Below are 17,558 nucleotides of genomic sequence, written 5' to 3' on the forward strand. Positions count from 1 at the left end.
TACTCCTGAATACCAATATAGACAATTTCCATTATCCTAGGAAGATCATTCTCACTCCTTCTTAGACAGTCCTCTTCCTGTCAGATGCAATCACTGCTCTGATCTCTGTCAACTCAAAGATTATTTTACCTTTGAACTTCATATAAGTGGAATTGTACAGGGTGTCCTTTTTTGTCTACCTTCTTGGAGTCAGCAGATATGGTGAGTGAAATGCGGGTGAATGCAGTGCTCTGGTGCATGAGAGATCACCATTTGTTTGCCCATTCCTTTAGTGATGGGCGTGTAGGTTGTCTCTTACTATTATGAAGAAAATTCTTGTATATAATTCTGTGGACACTGCTTTTAATTTGTCTTGGGTAAGATTAGAGCAGTTGTATATGAACTCTTAGAGATGTGCAGAGCTTTCTAATGTAGTTGAACAGCATTTGGTGCACATTCTGGTGAATGTTAAGGAGTCTCTGTCTCTCTCTCTCTGAATAATTGGAGGTATGTAGTGGCTTCTCCTTATGATTTTAATTTGCATTCTTCTAACGAGTGATGATATTGAGCATCTTTTCAGGTGTCTGTTTGTCATTTGTGTGTCTTTCTGTGAAATACCTGTTCAAGACTTTTGCTCATTTGTTTTTCACATTTTGTTACTGTTTTATGTGCATTCTTCATTCTGGATGGAAGCATCCAGGCATTTCAAGTATCTTTTTCCAGGCTGTGACTTGCCTATTCCTTTCCCTAATATCTCTCAATGAGCAGAAATTTTTAATTTTAATGAAGTCAAATTTATTAAGTTTTCTTTAAAGACTATTTCTCTTTTTGTTCTGTTTTAGAACACGTTCCATGATCCAAATGGAATGGAATAATTGTAAAACCATTAATGCAATTAGCATAATCAAAATAACATTGAATTATGTGCTTTCATTTGAAAAGGGAAGAAATTTAAATTGAAACAACTTCAAAATCCGTGCCCCTTTCCTCAGGTGCCTACGCTCCTCCTAACATTTGGTATTCTCTTTGGAAATAACTTATGTCCTTGTCTCCCCTTCTGCTGCGCTGCGAGATCTGTGAAGGGCAGCCACGGTCTCATTCATTTTCTCCTAAGTGAACCACACTATTCCTAGCACAAACTTGGCACTGGTTTTATTGACTGAACTGAGGAATGCTGACTTTAGTCGAGTATTGATTTAAAAAAATGTTAGCCAAAATATACATCTTCATTCACTTGTGTAAACTCCTACTACTATGCTTCCTAAACAGAGACTATGTAAGAACAAAACAACTTAAATTCTTAAGGGACTGCAGACAAGGTTATAGAGGAGGACGCACTGGGTTTCAGATAATGAGTAAGATTCTCTCAGACAACAGCAGGGCATAGAGAGGAGCCTTTGGACAGAGTAGAAGCCAAAGTGTGAATGCTCTTGGAGGGTCAGCGGAAGGCCAAGAGACTTGATGGGCAAGACTGAGTGATGCCTGGGGTGCGGATAGGTACAGAACAAATAATGATGAGGAGCTTGAAAGTTGGCTTCCTCCCCAGCTTTGCTACTAATTGTGAACTTGAACCAGTTAATCCACTTATAAGATTCCTATCCGGGCACAGTGGCTCACAGCTGTAATCCCAGCAACTTGGGAGGCCCAGGCAGAAGGATCACTTGAGGCCAGGAGTTTGAGACCAGCCTGGGCAACATAGCAAAATCCCCATCTCTTAAAAAATAGAAAAATTAGCCAGGGACGGTGGTGGGCATCTGTAGTCCCAGCTATTTGGGAGACTGAGGCACGAGGATTGCTTGAACCCAGGAGTTTGAGGCTGCAGTGAACTATGATGGTACCATTGCACTATAGTTTCTGGGGCAACAGAGCGAGACCTTATCTTTAAAAAAATAAGTAAAGATTCCTATCTACGAAATGAAGCTAATATATACCTCATAGGATTGGCAAACATGATTGAGAGAGAATATTCATGGGGTGCTTAGGGTGGTCTTCCCCAGACTTAGATCTCACCCCTGAAACAGGTTTCTGTGTCCCTTTCCTCCTGTGGCAGTGTCCAGGGCTGCCCTCACTGTCTCTTGACCACCCCCAATTACAGAAAGAGCGCTATATTATTTCCGAATGCTTTACTTGTAACTCTTACAATCTGTAACAACACTCAGAATGTGTATTTATGTGTGTCTTTTACCTTTCACCTAAAAAAAAAAAGAAAAAGAAGGATAGAATTTGTTTTAAGTATCTTTATGGGTTCACTTCTCAGACCACTACTTTCTGTATCCCTGCGCCTCAACTAGAGGATTACCTGACTTCACTAACTATAGTGGGCATTCAAATATGTGAAGCAAATTAATTTATGACTTATGTAACTGATCAGGACAAGATACTTTTGCCTAGAGTCCCAAAGCCTGGAACAACACCTAACGATGCCTGCAGTACACTGAGTTTGTTGTTCACTCAGTGAACATTTTGTCCATTATCTTTTAGTGGAACTAAATCACTTTGCCAACCCCAGATCTTCTTCTAATGAGACTGCAGTGGTGAATTACTTTTGGTATTTTTAATGCAGTTTCTCATTGAATGAAATATTTATTGTGGGAAGAACATTACAAATCCAAAATGTATCCAAAATAAATATGACTACAGTGAACAAAATACGTTTCTGCTAAGCAGAAAAGAATAATAAACTTTCCTCCGAAATGTCATGCAGAAATCTTAGAGGTTCATGTGATAACTTTTATTTTCTTAAGCCTAGTTCTAAAAGCACAGTGACGTAGCCAGAAAGTTCCTAAGTATTTTTGTTAAATGTTAATTCTCTATTGCTTTTCAAGTTAAGTGAACAAACTTAACTTGAGGAATATAATCTTTGTCCAAAAAAATATTTTTCATTTTTGCTAAAACAGCAGGGATATTTGCGTTTTGACAAAAAACTAATATATTTTTTGAGGTTAACCCAAAGTTTGTTCACTGGACCATCCTACCGTAATTGTTAAGGACTATTTTTTTGAACTAATATGTCTTTATTTCGATAGGGGTAAAAATGGTTTTTGGATACAGGGATCAATTGTATAGTGGTGATATCTGGGTTTTTAGTGTACCCTTCACCAAATAGTGTACATTGCACCTGAGAGGTAGTTTTTATTCCTGACCCCAACCCCCGCCATCTTCTGAGCCCCAATGTCCGTTGCACCACTCTGTATACCCCTACGTACCCATAGCTTAGTTCCTACTTGTGAGAAATGTGGCATTTGGTTTTCCTTTCCTGGGTTACCTCACTTAGGACAATGGCTCCAGTTCCATCCAAGTTGCTGCAGAAGTCATATGTCATTCTTTCTTATGGCTGAGTAGTACTCCATGGTATGTATATACCACATTTTCTTTATCCACTCCTTGGTTTATGTGCACTTAGATTGATTCTATATCTTTGCAATTGTGAATTGTGCAGCAGTAAACATTTGGGCACAGGTGTGTTTTTTACAAAATAACTTATTTTCCTTGGGTAGATATCCTGTAGGGAATTGCTGGTAGATGTACTTTTAATTCCTTGAGAAATCTCCAAATTGTTTTCCATAGAGGAGGCAATAATTTACACTCCCACAACAGTGTATAAGATTCCTTTTTAACTGCATCCACACTGAATCTATTGTTTTTGACTTTTTAGTAATGGCCATTCTGACTGGGGTAATGGTGCTTTCTCTTTGTGGCTTTAATTTGCACTTCCCTGTTGATTAGTTGTGTTGAACATTTTAAAATATTTTTGTTGGCTCTTTGTATCTATGCTTTTGAAAAATGTTTGTTCATGTCTCTTGCCCACTTTTATTTTGTTTTAAAGATTACATTTATTTCAACAGTCTTCATACAAACCAGTCAGACACGAGTAAAGCTTTTTATAATAAACTTTTCAAGTCTTTTTCTTGGGTTGATAATGGTTATTACTATGATCATCTTATGTTTCCTTATTTTTATTAAAATTAGCTCTTTTCAAGATTGTTACTAGTAAATCTTGATTTTTATTAGTGTGCTAAGGCCAGATAGAAACATAATACTTTAAAATTATGTTTTAATTTCCTATGAACTAGTTTAGAGTAAAAAACTATTTGGCATTACACATTCATGTGCTCAAATTCTAAAAGTAATCCCTCGTCTCCAACTGAACTTTATACTTCAAGACTTTTGAAATTTTAATTATATTTACATAATAAATGACATTTTAATCACTAAGTTCTTCCTCGTCACTGAAATATTTGCTTTCCTTTATCTGTGGGCATCTTGGATCATCTGAACTGGGTTTTCATTTTTTCTCTTCTTCAGTTTTGGCTTGCTGGGATGCCAATGCCCAGCTGAGGCTATTAGAGAACCATCATCCCTTCATCTTCACTTTCTCCTACTTCCTCAATTTCTTTCTCTGGTTCAGGAATTTTCTTCTTTTTCTTTTTTTATTTCTTCATTGGGGAAGAAAGGAATATGTTCTCCAAGCATATTTCTACAACAGGCATAAATAACTTAAGTGTTCTTAATTAAGAACTTTCCCACTTTCCCCACATTCATAATGCTTAGATTTGTCAAAGTAATTTTACCTTCTGATGAGCTCAGCTGCTCTTCTATTGTCAATAGCAAGCTTGCTTTTTATTACTGTAGCAAATAACTGTTGTTTATTGCCCTGGTATAGTTTTGTGCAGAATCTTTATGCAAAAATAAAGTAAATGTAACCACTTTATTCTTCCTGGTATCTTTTTCTTTCATTATAGTAACCTTTACAACTTTGCCAGACTTGGGAAATATCCTGTTTAAGTCATTATTGGTCAGGGAAAAGGGCAAGTTGCTCTTACTTGGAGCCAATCCACTTCAGGTGGGGCAGGTTCATGAAATTTGAAGAGCCAGAAGAGCTGGAACCATAGGCTCATCTTGGGGATCAACCCCAACTCTTCCCTTCTGTTACAGCAGCTTTGGGTTAGGGAGGGGTCAGGCGCAGAGATGAGATTATAGCAGCAGCAGCAGTACCCTTTCCTGACTTTCCAAAACCTGAGATTGGCCCTTTCACCTACTTTCTAATGGAATGGTTTGTTTTTTATTTGCTGCTTTATTTGAGTTCCTTATAAAATCTAGGTGTCAGTCCTTTGTTTGCTGCATAGTTTGAGAATGCTTTTCCAATTCTGTAGGTTGTCTATTTACTCTGTTGGTTATTTCTTTTGCTGTGCAGAAGCTTTTTCAAGCCCATTTATTAACTTTTTGTTGTTGCATGTGCTGTTGGGATCTTAGTCATGGATTCTTCACTCAGGCCAATGTCCAGAAGAATTTTTCTTAGGTTTTCTTCTAGAATTCTTATGACTTAATGTCTTACATATGTCTTTAATCCAGCTTGTGTTAATTTTCATACATGGTGAGAGATGGGATCTAGTTTCATTTTCCTGCATGTGACCCATCCAGTTTTTCCAGCACAACTTATTGAACAGGGTGTTCTTTCCCTGTGTATGTTTTTGTCTTTGTTGATGATGGGTTGGTTGTAGGTACTTGGCTTTCTTTCTGGGTAAGAATTATTTTAATGGGACATGCTAGAGGAAAATTTAATGCTTAGTTTTTGTTTGAAGATTAAAATTTATTAATTTTGTAATATAAAAAAAGCACACAAAGGCAATAGAGAAAAACTGAGGGAGACATAAGTAAAAAAAATAAATAAATAAAGCACTCTTAATAAGCCTACCCCCTAGTAATTGTATAAGTTTTATATCTTTGTGATATTTAATCTGCTCCAAATAACCTTTTTGGAAAACAGGGAAATGACATCATGCTTTATAACCTAGTTTATTTGTATAATGTATCATGGATATTTTCCCAGATTACTACATATTCTTTTGCAACATTTTAAATAGCTGCATAGCCATAAAAAAAATGAAATCATGTCTTTTGGAGCAACATAGATGGAACTCCTACACTATCTTAAGTGACACAAGATAGGCACAGAAAGACAAATACCATGTTTTCACTTATAAGTGGGAGCTAAATATTTGTACACATGGATGCGAAGTGTGGAATGATGGATAATACAGATCTGAGGGGAGCAAGAATTGGATGAAGAGAAATTATCTAATAGATACAAGGTACATTATTCAGGTGATGGATACACTAAACGCTCTGACTTCATATACCAAATTTTCATTTGCACCCCATAAATGTACAGAAATAAAAATTAAAAATAAATAAATAGCTGCATCATATTCTCATGTAGACATAGTATAATTTAATAAAGTTCTCTCCATAGAATAACAAAATAATTTCTGACTTTTTGCTATTATAAATGTACTGCCAAAATATCCTTAGGACACTTCCATAAGATTAATCTATTCAAAGAGAAGATCTTTTCAAATAACCAATTTTGATTTTAATTTTCTCTATGTCCTCTAATGTCCTTTTTTTATTTCATTGTTTTCCCTGTTGGTCTTTGTTTGTCTCCTTTTACTTGACATTGCATTTAATTTGATCATATTTTCTAGTATTGAAAGAAACAAATTTATTTTAAACTTTCCTACTTTTTAAAATACAAGTATTTAAGCTATAAATTTCCCCCTAATTTGCATCACACAGATTCTGTTGTTTATTTTTATTTGGTTCAAGATATTTCCTGACTTGCTTTATTATTTTCCTCCCTACCCTATAGTTTAGAGATGTATTGTTTAATTTCCAAATATTTGGGGATTTTCCAAGGAGTTTTCCATTGTGGATTTCTCATTGTGGTCAGAGAACATATTTTATATCATTTCAGTCTTCTTCACTGTTCCAGGACTTGTAGCTACAACTGTTGTTTATTGTGTTGAATGGTCCATGTGCTGTCTTCACTTGGTGGATGGATGCTGTAAGTATTAGCAGTACCCAGTGGTTGCATGTGTTATCATGTCTTGTATATTGTTACTGATCTTCTTTAGCTTTGCTGTATCAATTCCTGAGAAAGAAGTATTGAAGTGTAGTCAGTATAATTGCAGCGTTGTCTATTTCTACATTAAAATCTGTTAGTTTTCCTTCATGTATCTGTTATTAGTTGTGTAAATGTTTAGAATTGTTAATTCCTCTTGGTGTGTTGTACCCTTTATCTTTATGAAATGTGCCTCTTTATCCTGGTAATATTTCTTGTTCTAAATCTACTCTGTCTGATGTTGTAATATTCTAGCTTTCTTTGGTGGTCTGCATGCTACCTTTTTCCATTTCCTTTTGAACCTATTACATTTTTTTATATAAACCATATATTGTATTATACTTATGATGGGTTTCTTGTAGACAGCATATGGTTGGTTCTTGCTTATCTAATCTGACAAATTTTGCCTTTTAATTGGAGTATTTAGACCAGTGGTTCTCAACCTTCCTAATGCCACAACCCTTTAATACAGTTCTTCATGTTGTGGTGATCCCCAACCCTAAAATCATTTTTGTTGCTCCTTCATAACTATATTTTTTGATACTGTTATGAATCTTAATGTAAATATCTGATATTAGGAGACCCCTGTGAAAGAGTCGTTCAACCCCCAAAGGGGTCGCAACCCAAAGGTTGAGAACCGCTGATTTAAACTATTTATAACTGATGTAGTTCTCAGTGTGGTTGGATTTAAATCTATTATCTTGCTACTTATTTTCTACTTGTTCAATCTCTTCTTTATTTTCTTTCCTCTTTTCTTCCTTTTTTAAAAAAAGTATTGTGCCAAGAATATAAATATAAAGGAAAGGTAGTTTTTTTCAATAAATGGTTGTAGGAAAATTGAATATTCATACACAGAAGAATGAACTAGCTCCCTATCTCTCACCATATACAAAAATCAAATCAAAATGAATTAGATTAGTGGACCTCACCTATTGTTCATGTCAAATCCATTAAAAGTAGAGTATAAATGTCTTAACACAATAATTAAGTGATGTGAAGGCTATGTTAACCAGTTTGATGTAAGCATTCCAAAATGTATATAAAACCAGCACATTGTACTTCATAAATGCATTAATGTACACAATTATGATTTAATAAAAAGATGGATTAAATATTTAAATCTAAGACCTGAAACTATGACACTGCCAGAAGAAAAAATGGGGGAACTTCTTCAGGACATTAGCCAGGGCAAAGATTTCTTGAGTGTAGGATTTCTTAAAAGCATAGGCAAGCAAAACAAAAAAATGGACAAGTGCTATCATGTCAAGCTAAAGAGCTTCTGCATAGCAAAGGAAACAATCAACAAAGTGAAGAAACCACTCATAGAATGGGAGAAAAATATTTGCAGACTACTCATCTGACAAAAGATTAATAACTAGCCCATATAAGAACCCTGAATAACTTAATAGGAAAAAAAATCTAGTTAAAGAAATTGGCAAAAGATCTAAAGGACATTTTATTTATTTATTTATTGTTGGGGATTCATTGAGGGTACAAGAAACCAGGTTACACTGATTGCATTTGTTAGGTAAAGTCCCTCTTACAATTGTGTCTTGTAAAAGACATTTATTAAAAGAGGAGATACAAATAGTCAAGAGGAAAATAAAAAAAATGCTCAATATCTTTAGTCATTAAATAAATGCAAATGAAACTATAATGAGATATCATCTCATCCTAGTTAAAATGGCTTTTATCGAAGACAAATGAACAATGAATGCTAGATAGGATGTGGAGAAGGGAGAACCCTTGTACACTGTTGGTGAGAATGTAAATTAGTATAACACTATGAAGAACAGTATCAAATTCCTCAAAAAACTAAAGATAGAACTACCATATGACCCATAAATCCTACTGCTAGGTATATATCCAAAAGAAAGTAAATCAGTATATTGAAAAGATATCTGTACTCCCATGTTTATTGCAGCACTATTCACAATAGCCAAGAGTTGGAATCCACCTGCGTGTCCATAAGCAGATGAATGGATAAAGAAAAAGTGCATGTTTACACAGTAAACAGTATGTTACACATGTTTACACAGTAAAAAGTATGTTATTCAGCCATATAGAAGAATGAAATCCTGTCATTTGTGATTCCATGAATAGATCTGGAGAACATAATGTTAAGTGAAATGTATCAAGTAAAGAAAGACAAATTCTGCAAGTTCTCACTTGCATGTGGGAGCTAAAATTTAAAACAATTGATCTCATGGAGAGAGAGAATATTATTAACTATAGAACGATGGGGCTGGGCATGGTAGCTCATACCTGTAATCCTAGCACTCTGGGAGGTCAAGGCAGGTGAATCACTAGAGGTCAGGAGTTTGAAAACAGCTTGAGCAACAGTGAGACCCTGTCTTATTAAAAATAGAAAAAATTAGCTGGGTATGGTGTCATGTGCCTGTTGTAGTCTCTGCTACTCGGGAGACTGAGGCAGGAGGATCACCTGAGCCTAAGAGTTTGAGGTTTCAGTGAGCTATGATGACACCACTGCACTCGAGCTGGGGTGACAGAGAGAGACTCTGTCTCCAAAAAAACATAACAAAACACACATTAATAATAATAATAGTATTATGGTTAATAGGCTGGGAAGGGCAGCAGGGACAGGTAATAAATTAGGGATGATTAATGGGTAGAAAAATATAGTTAGATAAAATGTATAGGATCTCATATTTGATATCACAACAGAGTGACTATCATCAACAAGTTATTGTATACTTAAAAATAACTAAAAGAGTGGAATTGGAACATTCCTGACACAGAGAAATGATAAATGTTTGAGGTGATAGATACTCCAAGTACCCTTATTTGATTATGACACATTGTATGCCTATATCAAAACATCACATGTATCACCAAACTATAGACAACTATTATGTACCTGTGATAAATAAAAATAAAGTAAATATAAGAAGTATTTATTGAGTATTTTAGGTGTCCCATTGTGTCTCCATCCTCAGCTTACTAACCATTGCTCTTTGTGCTTTTGTTTGTTAGTCTTTGTTCCAAGATTTCCTATATGCATCTTTTCATTTGTCACTTTCTATCTTCAAATAACAATATATTATTTTATGACTAATGTAGGAACCTCATAGTAGTATCCTTTCATTCACTCCGTTTCAATCTTTTGCATTATCTGTTATACTTCCAGGTATTTTATAAGTCTTACAATATACTATTATATTTACTTATCTTTTAAATAATTTTTAAAACATTTGAACAGGAAATGTCTCATTTGTTTACATGTGTCCTGTTTTAGGATTATAGGTTTGAGCCACTGCACCCAGTCCAAAAGAAATCTTTATTTCACTTTTATTTTTGAAATATATTATTGTTAATTCTAAATTGACCATTTTTCAAAAAGATGCTGTTCTATTATCTTCAGATTTGCATGGCTTCTGATGAAAAGTCTGATGTGGTTTTTATCTCTAATACATCATTATTAACTATAGTCACTGTACTGTGCAATAGGTCACTGAAGGTTATTCCTCGTAACTGGGAAGTCTGATATAGTTCTTGTCTTGTCTTTGCTCCTGCTGTCTTCTCTGGCTAGTGCTGGTTTTGTCCATTGAATATGATGTGCCTTGATGTTTTTTTCTTTATATTCATCCTGTTTGATGTTCATTGAGCTTCTAGACCTTTGGGTTTGTAGTTTTCATCAAATCTGGAAATACTTTTCCACATTACTTCTTCAGATATTTATATCCCTTGCCTCGTCATCCCCTTTTCTACTGGGACTCCAATTATATGTACATTAGACCTTCTTGAGATTATCTCATAGGCTCTGTTAACATTTTTCTCCTTGCACTTCATTTTGGATAGTTTCTATCCCTATGTCTTCAATTTCACAAATCCTTCCCATTGCAGTGCCTAATCTATTAAGCCCACCTAGTATCATTCTCGTTTTACATATTCTAGTTTTCACTTTCAAGCTTTGTCAGTTTGTGAGGTCAGATGATCTCATTTTGAGGTCAGATGATCTCATTTTAATTTATATTTCCTTGGCTATTAATGTGTATGTAATTTTCTTGTCTTCTAAATTAGCTTGGATGTTCTAGGCTTACCACAGCATAGGTGGAGGGAGTCAGTTGCTTGGATCTCACCTAACATGGGTTCTTTTAATACAAAGTAGTGGAAAGTTACTCCAAAACTTGTGGGTTTAGTTTTCAAAATCTTGATATAGAGTATAAAAAGGGAAAAGGCATCCTTTCCTGTAAGCAAATATATCTTCATGAGTGTAAAGAAGTCTTTTAGATAGAGAACTTATTAGAAGTTCTTGGCCTAGCTCAGATGGGAGTCGCACAAGAGTCTCCTGTGATGGAAGGAATAGCTGCCCGCATTGCATTTGTCTCTGACATCTTCCCACCATCAAGGGCTGAACATATAACACACTGAGAGGCTGTTATATTCTGTCCCTTAGGTGCAACAGAGTATCATACTAATCTTTTCTTTACTAAAATTTAGGTGCTTCTCTGTCCTTGTAAACTTACAGCTGTTTTTAATGTCCACTGACCAAAATCATGTGCTTGAGAAAGGTGCTATTAAAGATTAATGTCCTATTTATGTTTGTTTGTATGTATAAGTAAGTATTAAGTGTGTGATTGTAATTCACTGGCTATAAAAGCATTTATAGACACAAAAGTATTTAAGATATACTACTATATATTGTTTTAGACCTATTTCTGGGAAGATCTCAAACATTTAAAATAGCAGATATTTTCTTTAGCTTGAGCAATAGGTATTGAATTAAACATGTAAGGTTGATGCTTGAAAATATAATTTTAAACATTTAAAATAAAATGTTTAATTTATCAAGAAATAATAGTAAACTTTTGAATTAAAAATAACTTTGGGCAAAGCATAAGGAGTCCTAGGAAGGAGTTATATGAACCTTTCTTAATGACTTAAAAAGGTAATGGTGAGTGTAAGTGATCTAAACAGCCTAATTAGGGCTGTTTTTGTGGTTGTAATTCCAGGGCCATGAGGTTCCTCTCACTTACAGCTGCAGGAGTTGCTGGGTTTGGTGAACTTCCTGTTTTTATTCTTCTGTGCCCGTTCTTGCTGTGATCTGTCCGTTCTGACTAGTGACTAGTGCATCTACCTGCAGCATTTTTTTCTTCCTCTCTTTGTCTCTGATCTGAAGTAGGGCTGTGTTTAGTTTGTTAATCTTGTTGGAAACATGGATAAAGTAAATATATGCTTATTTCTAGGAAAGACTACACTTCTGTAGGACAAGTGTTTTGATTTTAGTGAAATACTTTCTGATTTCAGGTTAGATTTCTTCTGCACTGTTTTTGGTCCTTAAATCACAGGAATTGGGGAGTTTGCCAGATTTATATTTCCTTATTAGGTTATTCTGAAGCTGGTATCAAAAGTACATTTCCTCCTTTAGATACAAGATGTGAGTTAAGTTGAGGAGTGAGGAGGGAGGAAAGGAACTGCTTTGACAGTTGACAGTAAAGGAATAGGCTCAGGGCCTATAGCACAGTGGTTACGGCACCAGCCACATACACTGAGGCTGATGGGTTCGAGCCCGGCCCAGGCCAGCTGAAACAACAATGACAACTGCAACAACAACAAAAAATAGCCAGGTGTTGTGGCAGGTGCCTGTAGTCCTAGCTACTTGGGAGGCTGAGGCAAGAGAATCTCTAAGCCCAAGAGTTAGAGGTTGCTGTGAGCTGTGACTCCACGGCACTCTACCAAGGGTGACATACTGAGACTCTGTCTCAAAAAAAAAAAAAAGAAACAGATGAAGGGTAAGATAGTTATTAATAATGAAGTTGTAGTAGCTAAACTAGCACTGTTGAATAGAAATATAATGTGAGCGTATTTGTAATTTAATAGTATATTTTATTTACCTCAATATATCCCAACTATGTCAGCATGTAATCCATATAAAAATTATTGAGACATTTTATATTCATTTTTTCTGTTCCTCTTTTTTAATGAAAAAAATTTCAATGAAAATATTGGTGGAACAGAATAGAGAACCAAGAGATGAATCCAGCTACTTACCGTTATTTAATCTTTGACAAGCCACTTAAAAACATTCAATGGGGAAAAGATTCCCTATATAACAAATAGTGCTGGGTGAACTGGCTGGCAACCTGTAGAAGACTGAAACTGGACCCACACCTTTCACCATGAACCAAGATAGACTCTCACTGGATTAAAGATTTAAACCTAAGATATGAAACTATAAAAATACCAGAAGAGAGTGCAGGGAAAACCCTTGAAGAAATTGGGTTGGGTGAGTTTTTTATGAGAAGGACCCCCTGGGCAATTGAAGCTGCTTCAAAAATACACTACTGGGACTTGATCAAACTGAAAAGCTTCTGCACAGCCAAGAACACAGTAAGTAAAGCAAGCAAACAGCCCTCAGAATGGGAGAAGATATTTGCAGGTTATGTGTCCAACAAAGGTTTAATAACCAGAATCCACAGAGAACTCAAACGCATTAGCAAGAAAAGAACAAGGGATCCCATCGCAGGCTGGGCAAGGGACTTGAAGAGAAACTTCTCTGAAGAAGACAGGCGTGCGGCCTTCAGACATATGAAAAAATGCTCATCATCTTTAATCATCAGAGAAATGCAAATCAAAACTACTTTGAGATATCATCCAACTCCAGTGAGACTAGCCTATACCACAAAATCCCAAGACCAGAGATGTTGGCGTGAATGTGGAGAAAAGGGAACACTTTTGCACTGCTGGTGGGAATGCAAATTAATACATTTCTTTTGGAAAGATATATGGAGAACACTTAGAGATCTAAAAATAGACCTGCCATTCAATCCTGTAATTCCTCGACTGGGCATATACCCAGAAGACCAAAAATCAAATCGTAATAAAGATATTTGTACCAGAATGTTTATTGCAGCCCAATACATAATTGCTAAGTCATGGAAAAAGCCCAAGTGCCCATCGATCCACGAATGGATTAATAAATTGTGGTATATGTACACCATGGAATACTATGCAGCTTTAAAGAAAGATAGAGACCTTACCTCTTTCATGTTTACATGGATGGAGCTGGAACATATTCTTCTTAGTAAAGTATCTCAAGAATGGAAGAAAAAATACCCAATGTACTCACCCTTATTATGAAACTAATCTAGAACCTCCACATGAAACCTATAACCCAGTTACAACCTAAGAATAGGGAGAACGGGGAAAGGGAGGGGAGGGAGGGGGGAGGTCAGTGGAGGGAGGGGGATTAATAGGATTACACCTATGGTGCATCTTACAAGGGTATATGTGAATCTTAGTAAATGTGGAATGTAAAGGTCTTAGCAAAATAACTAAGAAAATGCCAGGAAGGCTATGTTAACTAGTGTGATGAAAATGTGTCAAACGGTCTATGAACCAAGTGTATGGTGCCCCATGATCATACTAATGTACACAGCTATGATTTAATTAAAAAAAAAAAAAGAAAAGAAAATATTGGTCAAAAAAAAAGGGAAAATATTGGTCCATATTTACAGGAGTAGAGAGGAAGATTTTGATACATGTATATAATGTGTAATGATCAAATTGGAGTAATTTACATATACATCACTTCACTTGTTTTTTCTCTGTGCTGGCAAAATTCGAATTACATTCATTTTATAAATATTAAGTCTTCAAAATCTAGTATATTTTCCATATTTACAGTTTATATCAATTCAGACCAGCTATATTTCAAATACTCAATATTCGCTTGTGGCTTATGGCTACCATATTGGAGAGTACAACACATTGGTCTTTTTTTTATTATTAACATTTTATTATTATTTTTAAATTTCTAGTTAATATGAGCTATATACAATTATATTGCATTGTTTTTGTTTGTAAAGCCTGGATTGTAGTTGAGTCCTTCACCCAGGAAGTGTGCCTATCTACTTGTACATTGTATCTGTTAGGTGGGAATTTGCCCAACTCCGACCACCCCCTTCCACCTTATTGAATTTAATGGTATTTTTCTCTTGTGTGGGCCTATACTTGTTCATTTGCTAGTTTCAACTTAGTATGGACTACGTGGGATGCTTGATTTTCCATTCTTGAGGTACTTAGGAGAATGTTCTCCAAATCCATGCAGGTAAAATAAATGGTATAAAGTCTCCATCTTTTATATGGCTGAATAGTATTCCAGGGTATACATATACCACAATTTATTAATTCACTGATGGGTTTACAGGCACTTGGATTGTTTCTATATCTTTGTGATTGTGAATTGAGCTACTATAAACGTTTGAGTGCAAATGTCCTTATGGTAAAATGATCTTTTTTTCTTCTGGATAGACCCCTAATAATGGGATTGTGGGACCAAATAGAAGGTCTACTTTTAGGTCTTTGAGAATTCTCCATACTTCTTTCCAAAAAGGCTGTACTAGTGTGCAATCTCACCAACAGGGCACAAGTTTTCCCTCTCTCTTCACCCTCACAAGCATCTGCAGCTTTGGGACTTTGTGGTGCTGGCTATAAACATAGTTTTTAATAAAACATATACATAAACACACAAACTGCAGTGTAAGTGCTGATATGTACATAGTTCACAAATGCCTATCTTAATGCATTTGGATGGTTATAATGAACTGATATAATAAACTGATGATCTTTTGGTTCTTCTTAACTATACTTACCAATACCCAAGTCTGGGTGCTTATACATGTTTAGGTAATTGACAAAGGATCTTTGCAATGCAGTGCTTCACTGTGATAAAAATTTGACAATAACTTCAAATATAATAAATATTGCTCTACCTAAACTGTGCATATGCAGTAGGAGAACTAGAGTTCATTGAATTAGGTAATGCAATATACAAGTAACTTTTTGTCGAGGGAAAATACAGGATCAATTTAGAGTTCTAAAGTATGGAGTAATGTGGTTGGAAGGAGATGGGGGACATGGAGATGTCTTTAATGATCTGAAACACAAAATTTGGGCTCATAAGTGGGCAAGATAAACAAATTCCTTGATGAAATATAAAATAAGTACACATACAGAGAGATTCTTGTGAAAAAGTGACTCTTGGCAAAAAGATGGTGATGTAAACCTTGAGGAAATACAGTAGCTGAGTTTTAGATGTTTATATGGTATTATAACTTTTTTTATTTAACAACTGTAAAAGTCTATTAGTCAATATAATCTTTAATAAAAAAATTGTGCAGTACTTATACAATTGTGTAAATAAATAATATAAGTTTGCTATTTCTAATTTATCTCAGGAGCTTATCGGTATTTGTGTTCAGGAGAATGAGATTTGTTTTCAGGTTTCATCAAACTGGAGGTGGAATTATGACTTTGGATTAGACTTGAGTTCGTTATAACATCTGGGGTAGCAGCTATGATGAGGTCATTATGTTAACAATGTCAACATTAGGTACTCCAACATCAGAGTTGGAAAGCTTAGTGTTTATTGTAAGCCTGAGTTTTTAAACTAAGGGAGCAGCCATCTGACAGATGTTCATCCTTCTAACAAAGGGGCTGGTGAGAGTACTCAGTAGGACAAATGTGTTGCCTAAAGCAAGGTTGTATTGATGACAAGTTGTAGTACTTGTCTTGCAAGTACACTTTGTATTCAGTGTCAAAGAATTCCTTTCTGGGGTATTTGCTTTGGGTTTAGAGACCCAAACAATATGGGACAAGAGATGTGAAGTTGTAGAAGAAGGGAATCCAGCTGAGGTTATTGTAAACTAAAGGAATGGTAATAGCAGGGGCTAAGGCCCTGAGGTGGGAGGGAGCTGGATGCTCAGCAGGGGCCAGTGTGTCTGCAATAGAACCTTCCCACTCACTCCAGGAAGTGTGCTGTCTACTCTGAGTGCCATGGAAAGCGGTTGAACAGTTTGGGTGAGCTGGTTAACTGAGTCTGATTCACATTTTAAAAAAGACACTGGCTTCCACATGGAAAACAGGCTCCTGAGGGGAAAGAGTAGAAGGCTGTGCTGGGAAGTTATTACAGTATCCAAGCAGGACATGATAGGGGAGGGAGTGAGGGTAGGCGGGGGGTCAGGTTCAAGAGGGTAGGGGAGGGCGTTAGGATTTCCTGGCAGATGTGGAATTGAAAGATAAATGAAAGTAGTTGGAAAGTAATTGCAGGGGAGGATGCTGAACTGTTCCTAATGCAGGTTAACTATTCCTCGGGGGCTGTCTCCCCATAGTCTAACTTTTGACTGAGGAACATATGCAGAGGGTGGTTGGGGTTTGAATGGAGACAAGTAGGAGCCACAGTTAAGTGCTGGGGGCTTTTATGAATTCCTTCCTGAATGTCTTCAAACATGACACCACCCATGATGGCCATGATAACCCTGAGACATGTTCTTATAGGGAGAAGGCACCACCAGCCGCACAGAGTTTCTATAGATGCTGTGGTCAGAGTGATGTTTCTATTGAGCTGGAAGGAGGCTGAAAGGAGAGATGTTTGAATCTAAGCAACAGTTTATATGACCTGGATAATTAATGCTTTTTAAAATAAAGCATCCACTCAAGAAGATTTATAGGTAATGTATAAAACCATGCCTTGAAAAGCATTTGTACTTTCTTTGCATCTATCTTAAGGGATATGTCTTAACAAAATAAATTCACATAATCTTTTCTCTCTTACTCTACCAACCTGCTTTGGTATTTGAAACTACTGTGGGTAATTTCTGTGCACATAAGGGCCAACAGACCAATCCTGCATTTCTGATGCTGGTCTCCCTGAGGT

The 17,558-nt window shown here is 35.9% G+C and overlaps 1 protein-coding gene and 1 pseudogene across 3 annotated transcripts in view; one reads left to right on the forward strand and one right to left on the reverse strand.

The window, feature by feature from the left end:
- The window catches only part of ATP8A2 (ATPase phospholipid transporting 8A2), a 752,313-nt gene that overhangs the window by 80,740 nt on the left and 654,015 nt on the right, over nt 1-17,558 (forward strand). The window lies entirely within an intron of this gene.
- The window catches only part of LOC128566967 (zinc finger CCHC-type and RNA-binding motif-containing protein 1-like), a 33,526-nt pseudogene continuing 20,151 nt past the window's right edge, over nt 4,184-17,558 (reverse strand).

The sequence above is a fragment of the Nycticebus coucang genome, chromosome 15 (assembly GCF_027406575.1).
Source record: "Nycticebus coucang isolate mNycCou1 chromosome 15, mNycCou1.pri, whole genome shotgun sequence".
Lineage (NCBI taxonomy): Eukaryota > Metazoa > Chordata > Mammalia > Primates > Lorisidae > Nycticebus > Nycticebus coucang.